The sequence below is a fragment of the Octodon degus genome, unplaced genomic scaffold (genome assembly GCF_000260255.1).
Source record: "Octodon degus isolate 3935 unplaced genomic scaffold, OctDeg1.0 scaffold00007, whole genome shotgun sequence".
Classification (NCBI taxonomy): Eukaryota; Metazoa; Chordata; class Mammalia; order Rodentia; family Octodontidae; genus Octodon; species Octodon degus.
In genome coordinates, this window is record NW_004524583.1 from 2340 (window position 1) to 8170 (window position 5831).

General features: G+C 36.8%; 1 pseudogene; it reads right to left on the reverse strand.

Annotated features, from left to right (window-relative positions):
- Window positions 1-3892: 3892 nt before the first annotated feature.
- LOC111813116 lies at window positions 3893-4642 on the reverse strand (annotated as a pseudogene).
- Window positions 4643-5831: the final 1189 nt, after the last annotated feature.

The window sequence follows — 5831 nt, forward strand, 5'->3', positions numbered from 1 at the left end:
ATATATGTCTTTGAATGTTAGGTAATTACAATTTTTATTGTCATAAACATACACAAATAAAGTTGGTTCTTTGAACCAACTTTTAGCTTAGTGGTCCTAAGTATATTCTCATTGTGTAACCATCACTACTGTTTCAAATATTTCTGTTCTTTTTTGGTAGAAAGGAAATGGATTTGTTCAAAATGATCTCCAAAGAGATGGAGGGGACCATTTCCCTCAAATCACCATTGCACTGTGTACAGGGGGGTTGAGTGCTTATAATAAGGAACAGAAGGGAGGAGAGCAAGGAGCGATGACATAGATCTGCACAGTTGCTTTATGGCATCTAGAAATCTTCAGCTCACTCACCCCTTTCTTAAAGAATAGAAACTCCTGGGGTAGGCATCTGCATGTTCTCTTACTGTTTGGGAGCTGTGAAGAGGAGGGAAGTATTTGTTACGTACTCAGTAGAAGGAAGTTTGGAGAAGTTGCCTATCTCTAAAAGAAACATTTATAATTCCATTTTGCACTGCAAACTGCCCCTTGCTTTAGTCCAGGCTTTGGTCTTGAGGTCCTTGAGGTGTACATCATCTGGCCAGCTGTGTCATGTTGGACTGGCACATAGACTTCACCATAGGTGGCTACAGCACAGGTGAAGGGAAGCAGGAAGCTCAACTCTGAACAAGTATCACTAAAACTTGTGAAGTCAAGAAACAAAAACAAAGTTGAACACAGATATACCTGCTAGAGGAGCTTCTTGATCTTAGGCAATCATTTCTACAATTCTACTTATTTTGGCATCACACACACACACACACACACACACACACACTGTTCACAACTTAGTCCCTTATCTCTAATCCCATTTTCTTCTCTTATGAAGGTATTGTCAGTTAACTGTCCTTGTCCCTTGATCCTGAGGTAGTCTTCTGCAGTGATGATCAGTCAGTACAGGTGCCACATGTCTGGGGATGACACAGAGTACCATCAAAAGTGTCATGAAACTTTTCTTGCCAAATTTGAGCAACATCCAAGATTTATTTATTTATTTTAAAAGCGAGTACAAAATAGTATTAAAACAGAAAAATTACAAGTGATACAGAATTTCTCTTAACAAAATAATAGGAATTTCACAGTATTTGTTGTAATGCATAGTGCTGTCTTTCAAGAAGTTGTTCATTTTACCATCGGGATCAACAGAGAAGGTCCAGGGCTTCAAGCTTTCTAGTTTCAAGCTTTCTGATACTGATCTGCAGATGACACTTGAATTGAAGGATTTGGAATCTTGTTACATAAAAACAGAAACGGTGATAATCCCTAGGGCATGTCCTATACCATCTGTAAAAATGAGTGTATGAATGCCTGGAGTGTTTAAGAACATGAATAGAAATTTCTTTATAAGTGGATATGTGTTCTTTAACCTACTTTAATGGAAAATTATTTAAAAAATTGATTTGACCCAGAGCCCAGGCCCACATGAGTGGGGTCAACTGCACCTGCCAGATCTTCATTTGAATCAATGCCTATGCCTGTGTGTGAGTAGAACTTCCTCCATCAGACAGGCCTGGTGTGGAACCCTGCAGTAGAACTCCCTGCAGAGAGGCTAGAGGCAAGACCCATGCAGCTGATCCAGGAGCAGAACATTTTGTCAGAGTAGCACAGAAGGTTCACCTCCAAGGGCTGCAGCAGGAGGAAGTGGAGCACAGCAGCCAGACCCAAGCCACACCCACCTGGATGAGTTTGAACTTGGTAGATCTGGACGTGGTGCTAAGGTAATAACTATCCAAGCTCTACACTGAAGGTCAGAAGACAGGGTGCACAAAATGACAGAGAGAAGTTGCAAAATGCATTCTCAGGCCCCCAAACCCACCCAGAGCCAGTGCAGGAGACAATAGCATAGAAGAAATTGGAAAGCACACACCTGAAATCTCTGAATTAGTAGCTTCAGAAGTAAAGAAACAACTGAAGGAAGGTATAGAGGAAGTCAGATCAGAAATAATTTCTGAAGTAGAGAAAGAAATGATAACTATAATGAAAGAAGCACTAAGTGCTTCTAAAGAAGGCGCTGATAAAAAAAAATAGAGGAGATTAGAAAAGCGACAGATTCCTTGAATGAGCAATATAGGAAAGAAATAGAATGCATGAAGCAGATTCAAAGTGCTGTACAGGAAATTAAAACCTCAATCACAAAATGGCAAAACCATTTGAATGAAAGTGAAGATAGACTTTCAAACCTTGAAGACATCATTGCAGTTAGTGAAAAGTTAAGAAAAGATCTCTTAAAAATGACAAGGATTCAGGAAATAATATTTCAACTTCTGGAAGACGATGTAAAGATGAACAATGGAAGATTAATAGGCATCAATGAGAAAGAAGAAGTCAATACAAATGATATAACAGAATATGGACAGAATTAATAGCAGAAAACTTGCCAAATATGGGGAAACAATCTGACAGTTAGGTAACCAAAGGATATATTCCAAATAACATCAACACAATTAAAAACATACCCAGATGTATAATAATCAAGATCTCAGAAATTCAGCACAGGAACAATATACTGAAAGCCCCTAGAGAAAAACAGATCACATTTAAAGGAAATCCCATCAGAATTACGGTCAACTTCTCTTCACAAACCATGAAGGCAAGAAGAGCATGGAGCAGAGTACTTCAAGTTCTCTATGAAAACAAATTCTAGCCCAGACTACTATACCCTGCAAAAATCTCTTTCAAGTTTGATGGAGAAGTGAAATACTTCCATGACAAAGAACAACCAAAGAATTTCATGATGACAAAGCCAAGCCTACAGAGACTACTAAAATAGTCAGGCCCCAAGCCCACCCAGAACCAATGTAGGAAACAATGGTATAGAAGAAATGACTACTAAAAGAGATTCTAGAGAGGGATCAAAATGACCACAACTCCATGAATGAGAATGGAAAGAACCCACCAAATAGGGCAAAAAATTAAACACAGGAGAGTAAGAGGTATACAAAATCAGTCTTTCAATTGTTCTTTTGTATACAGCAGCAAAGTATTTCCATCAGCATACTCTACAAATGGACTTCTTTTGCACCCTATGGGTCATGATTATATCTGGGTCTACAGAGTGGGTATCAAGGAAATAGCAGTAGCTCAGTCCCACAAGTGACACCTGTCCACCAGTAAGTGTCATGGAGATTGTCCAGGTCCACGATATACTAGAACTTTGTGCAATATCCTGTCCCCAAACTGTTAGAAGTGCTGGTCATATATTTGCCATTCTAGGATTTGTGATGTTTTAACCTTAGTAATTTTTTACTATCATGAAAACTTTTTCTTAGTTCAATTGTTTTTCAATATTTAATTTTTAATTAATTAGTATTTTATTAATTTTCTGAATATTGTTCAATCTTAATTTTTGTTTTGTAAGATTTATACTGTGTCTTTGACTTATAATCTACTTAAAAGACATGGAATGATATTTTCTCCTATATTAGAAACTTTCAAAAGTATATTTCCATTTTGTATTGACTTTATTTTACTTCTTCCTTGTCTTTTATACACACACACACACACACACACACACACACACGAAAAAAAAGTGTATAACCCAATATAGATTGATACTGTTTTGTAGAAATCCTCAATGACCTTTTAAATGGGTTCGTCTAATGTGTTTTATTTTTTTTTTGAACACTTGCATTACTTTTATTTTTGTCTTTAAATGTAATACAGATACACATGTAAGTAAACTTCTCAAGTCCAATAGAGGAAACATTACAAAAAATACATTAAGAAATATTCACACAGCATGATGGAAACAACCTTAAAGAATAACCACATTCCATACAAATGAGAGGGTTGTAAAAAAGGGCTTTCAATCTGAAAAATCCAGAACAACACTGAGGTATAATAATTGAAAACAGAGTCTTCCAAGTTTTTCTTTTGTCCAATACTCATTGAAGCCTTATCCTTTTCTCAGGTGGGCCTTTAGTGTTCAATGTCTGTTGGACATTCTTTGTGGTCTCTTTTTTTTTGTGGAAAAAAGGATTGAACTCAGGCCCTTGGGCTTGCCAGGTAAGCGCTATTCTACTGAACCATCTCCCCAGCCCCCTGTGGTCTCTTTCTCTTCAGATTTTACAGTTTCTGGTATAGGTTCTGCCTCTTTCTTTGTCTGATCCACTGGGACAGACTTTTCTCCAGATTTTTGCTGAACAATTTTGGTGGAAAATTTTGTCTAAGGTCTACAAGTAAAACATCCACACGCTGTCTCTGAAAAACAGAGCTTGGTTCTTCTTTTCTTTTAGCTTTTGGCTTGACTTTATCACTCTGGAGTTTATAACTGATCCCAAGTCTGGTGCCTGGTAAATCACTACAGCAATGATATATAATCAGCAAGAGGGATAACTTGAGCAGGGGATTGCCACTGTTGTTTTCTAATGATGAAAAGAATTGGTTCTTGAGCATGTAAAAGGATGTACTCAATTCCAACCACCTGATTCAAATGTTCTAATGTCAGCCTCTGCATTTTGACCACTTCGTTATTACATGTTCTGTCATAGAAAGGATTACTTCTTTTGGAAAAGTAATCCAGGACACTACCACTGTTCAAAATGGGGATCCAAGAGCTGTCGACCCAAGAGATTCCCAGTAGATTATCTCGAATATCCACCACCACCATAATTCCCAAAGCGCGGGCCAACTCTCATCTAATGTATTTTACATAGTCCTGCACAACTAGTATTTTGAGAGCTCTTTATTCTTTATCAAGAACCATACAGCAACTTCTCTTGCCTTCTGGATTATGCTCTTTGTTATTTCCTATATGCTATATCTGGAGGTATTAGAATATGTCAAGTTTGTATAACTGGAAAAAACTTTACTTCTAGTTTTCAAAGATATGTTTGCTAAGCATAAAATTCAATGAGGACAGATTTTTTTTTTCTTTCAGCCTTTGAATTAATTAGTCTAGTTTTTTTTGCTCTTTTCTTTCTTTCTAATGTGGAATAAAATACAATTTAATTTTGTCCTTCTACAGCTAATATTTATATATATATGCTTTAATGATTTTTTCTTTACAATTAGTTTTGGACAATTTCATTTTTGTGTATCTTGGTATGATTTTATTTAATTTTCTTGTGCAAGAAGTTCATTTTTCTTGGAAATGTGGTGCTATAATTTCAACTAAATTCAGAAATTTAAAATCTTTAAATATTTATTGCCAAAAAAAATATTTATTGCCTACCCCTTTCTACTTTGAGAATTCTAATTATATGAATATGTTTCTTGATTCTGACAGAGAGAACTATTATATAACTGATCTGTAAAGTCCATTTCTATTTTGGACAATTTTTGTTGGTATATTCATTTAAATTTGTAAATTATTTATTATGTGCAATCTATTATTAATCTCATGCTATGTATTCATTCTACAAATATTTCTCTAAAATTCACTCTGTCTACATCTTATATCTTTCACATTTCAATATTTGGTTACAATTTTTAATATGGTATATAATTATTGGCTTTCAATAAAGTTAATGAGAAAAGAACAAAAAAACAAACAAACAAACAAACCCAAGATTGCTATGGAGATAGTGTGATGTAGAGGAACCGGGTACCTTCTCTCTCTACTCGTCAATCGACTGGAAATTTTGGGTTTAAATCTGTTCTACTGAGGCCCGGAGAGTGAGTGAGACGACCAAGGGCTGCAGGATCCTGAACAGACCCAGAGCACAGGCCTGGTGAGTGAGTGAGACGACCCAGGCCGCGGGATCCTGAACAGACCCAGAGTGCAGGCCTGGGAGTGAGTGAGATGACCCGGGGCTGCGGGATCCTGAACAGACCCAGAGCGCAGGCCCAGGGAGTGA